Genomic DNA, 4333 nt, shown 5'->3' with positions numbered 1-4333 from the left:
AAGTTCTGTTCACCAAGTATTTTTACTTCTCTTCCACAACATGGCAACAACGTACCTTTCTAGGCCTCTTTTGTTTAAGTGGACCCATGTGATTAGTTGGTAAAAGAACTTGGAGTAGAAATTTTACATCTTTTACTTCCAGTCTACTCAATTAATTACCAAGGAAATATCCTTCCTTGCTCTCTTTTTTTCTCAAATGGCAATATCAAAATTTCACTTGGGTTCTCTTCCCTGGGAATCCGAGTATAGGTTACAATACTAAGCACTGCTGAGGTGATGGATACATTTATAAGAAAAACATTGATGCATGTTCAATTCAATTATGAAGACTTGGGAATTAACGTCCACCACAACATAAACTAGACTATTCTGGCAGATAGAGAATGTACATGCAACAAAGAGTTCCCGAGGCCAGATGTGGGGCATCATTTCTGCCTCAAAAGGACAGAACAGCAGTATCCAGAGAACCAGGAAAAGCCAGAAGTGAAACAAAGTTTCATCTGAAAACTGTGAGAGCATAAGCAGATTCTTACTGGACTTGAACCAAAGTGGACATTGGCATAAATATCCTGTTTAGTGAATGCCATCAGAGTAAAAATAATTGCTGAGAGAGTTGCTTAAGGATCAAGAAGGATAAACATGCTACTTTCAGATTGCTAAGAATTAGTCTAATATCTTTCATAACACTTGTTTATCCACCATCTACACAATCTAGACTTAACCTGTGTCCTGGAATTCAATCAAAATAATCACAATGCAATACAAAATAAAAGAATACATTTTAAAATAGAATTTTGACAAGTCAAGACTAATTCATTAGATTGTATGCATAAAAATTTTAAAGTTAAGATAATTTATATTAAATAAGTGAATATCTGAAATTTTTTGAGCATGGAAGCTGTTTTTAATTAATTTTTATTTGCTGAACAGCTCTCATTGGAAATTTTGCTACAATTTCAGGTTTTGTATTTCATTTATATATTTTTCAATTTATTTTTTGACTAAAAGCTTCAACCCTCTATAGGGAATTACAGTTTTTATAACACATGTATAAACTCTACATGTGTAAATTTTATATGTATAAACTTTACATGTGTAAACTCTACATATAAAACTCTTACTATGGAAAAGAAAAGCTATTGATAAAGAATAGAAATTGATAGGAGCATGAAAGGTCTATAAAGTTTGTAATCTTATAGTCATGAAAATAGTTATTTAAAATTAGTCATTAAAATAAAAATAAAAATTCATAATTCTACTCTATTTTATAAACCTGTTTATTTATTACTTTAAATAACTGTAATAAAATTCATCATTTCTTTTCTTTTTCTCAGACAGAGTGGACAGTGAGAGAGAGAGACAGAGAGAAAGGTCTTCCTTTTCTGTTGGTTCACCCCCATAGTCGCTGCTGCGGCTGGTGCACCACGCTGATCCGAAGCCAGGAGCCAGGTGCTTCTCCTGGTCTCCCATGCAGGTGCAGGGCCCAGGGACTTGGGCCATCCTCCACTGCACTCCCAGGCCACAGCAGAGAGCTGGACTGGAAGAGGGGCAACCGGGACAGAATCTGGCGCCCCAACTGGGACTAGAACCCAGGGTGCCGGCGCCGCAGGCGGAGGATTAGCTTATTGAGCCACAGCGCCAGCCATGTTATTTTCTTGAGCACAAGTGGATATGATTTGGGGGTGGGAGGGAACAGAGAAAAGAAAGAAAAGAAAGAAAAACGAAATTCATAATTTCTTCATTAATGTAGTATTTCTTCTTTCATATATCTGGTAATAAAGTTATTTTTAAACTCAGAGACATAAAATTACATGATATAATATTAGATTAGAGGAATAATAATAATAAAATATCAGTCCACATGCTGGAAAATACTTTATAAAAATGATAAGATTTTCTTGCAGATACTAATAAAATCCAGCATTCATTTTTTTTTCTGTTTACCTTTTTTATTTTCTTCTTTTTGTTATTTATTTATATAAAGGAAACAGATTACATATATTTCACACACAGTTTTATGAACATAAGTGTACTTTTTACTCTCCTTGTCTCCCTCCCTAGGTTCCACAATCCCTCTTCCTTCCTTTCTTATGTTTCTTTTAAATTTTGTGATGGCATACTTTCAATTTACTTTATAATCACAACCTTAATCTTCCAATAAATAAATAGTAAGTAGAAAAGAACCATTGTTTCTTAGGAGTATAAACAAAGTCTGTAAAAATAATCAAATCCCATGATGTCAATGTCATTCACATACATTATAAATTTTTATACTGTACTTTATAGATACCACAAATCAAGAGAGCATATAAGATTTGTCTTTCTTGGACTGGGTTAATTTCACTAAGCATAATGATCTCCAACTACATACATTTGCTGTGAAAGACAGGGTTTCATTCTGTTTTATGGCTGAGTAGTATTCTTCCATTCTTCCATGTATACAGAGCACATTTTGTTATCCAATCATTAGCTGGTGGACATTTGGGTTGAGTCCATATCTTAGCTATGGTGAATTGAACTGAGGCAAACACAGTGAAATAGATAACTCTTTAATATGCTGGTTTCATTTCCTTTGGGTAAATTTCCAGGATCATATGGTAGACCTATTTTCAGATTTCTGAGGGATCCCCACACTATCTTCCATAACGGTTGTACTAGTTTACATTCCCACCAGCAGTGTATTAAGGTACCATTTTATCCACATTCTCACTAGCATTGGTTATATATTGATATTTGTATTATACTATTAACTGGGATGAGGTGAAACCTCACTGTGATTTTTATTTGCATTTCCATGGTGGCTAGTGATTCTGACCATGTTTTCATGTGTACATTGGCCATTTGTATTTCACTCTTTGAAAAATACCTGCTCGTATCTTTAAAACATTTCTTAACTGGATTATTTATTTTGTTGCTGTTGAGTTTCTTGAGATTCTTATGTGTTCTAGATATTAATCCTTTATCAGATATATAGTTGGTAAATATTTTCTGCTGTTCTCTCTCTTGCTTCTTTGCTTTGCTGAGTGTTACCTTTGCTGTTCAGCTTCTTAGCTTAATGTAATCACGTTTGTATATTTTTGCTTTTATTGCCTATGCTGGGTTCTTATCCAAAAAGTCTTTGCCTAAGCCAGTGAATTGCAGTGTTTCCCTTAAGTTTTCCTCTAGCATTTTTATCATTTCAGGTCTTAGATTTAAATACTGGATCCATAGTGACTTGATTTTATATAGGATGTTGTTTCACACTTCTGTTTGAGGAAATCCAATTTTCTCAACACCATTTATTGAAGAGAACATTCTAAATATATGTTTTAATCTGTGTCTTTTGACAGCTTAGTAAGAAATTGATTTATAAAATAGAATTGCTACAAGTTTTTTTTTCAAGTTTTCTAGAATGTATTATGTCAGGATTACAATTGATTTTGCAGTGTTTTGTTTGATAAAATGCCATGCTATTTATATTAGAAAGATATCAATAAGATCCTCTGTGAAAAAGTTGAATTATTGTGAACATTTCTCATATTGTATTCCTCATCATTTCAATATTTTTCCCTCTTTTTGTTTTCTATCACTTTTTGATCATAAGTAAATAAATAACAATTCTAGGAATCAGCAAGGTAATAATGGATCGCTTGTTTTACTTCTTTAATGTTAAGTGAATACTTCATTCAAATTACTAGTCTTTCTACAATTTTATATTCCACCTATGTTGTTTCTGAACTATATTTGAAAGATGTACTTTAAAGACATAATGAAATTGCACTTTTTATTATAATATTCTCAAACATATTTCATGCTACATTCTAAAATATATTTAAAAACTAATTATAAATATCAGGTAATCATTCACTTTATTCTAAAGTTTTTAACACACATAGAAAAAATGTGTCATTATAGCAGGTCAATGTTTGGCTTTGCAATGATGTTTTACTTTGTACATATTTCCAAATGACAATTATGCACTGTGAATAGCAATTATTATTCATTTTCAGGTCTCAAGATAAAATTTGTTTATTACACAAAAAAGTTTTATAGAACCACAAATTGAAACTGCATGAGAAATAAAACTGAACAGTCACTTTTTGACAGAATCAATAGCAAAACAGTGATACATTCAATTTCTATCTTTAGTTCTTAATTCACTTAAATATATACACATATAGCAAGGCATGAGTACTTGAAGGGGGATGATTTCTGGAGGACTAAAAAGAGCAACAACATATTTTATCACAGGGAACAAAAAATCCATTTATTTAATATTTAGTTATAGTTACTATGGATTACAATTAAATTTTAATTTGCCTTACTCCATTTCAAGGGTTAGTTAACAAGGAGA

The sequence above is a fragment of the Lepus europaeus genome, chromosome 16 (assembly GCF_033115175.1).
Source record: "Lepus europaeus isolate LE1 chromosome 16, mLepTim1.pri, whole genome shotgun sequence".
Taxonomy (NCBI): Eukaryota; Metazoa; Chordata; class Mammalia; order Lagomorpha; family Leporidae; genus Lepus; species Lepus europaeus.
The sequence above is the reverse complement of the archived record's forward strand: the minus strand, read 5'-3'. Positions refer to the sequence as shown.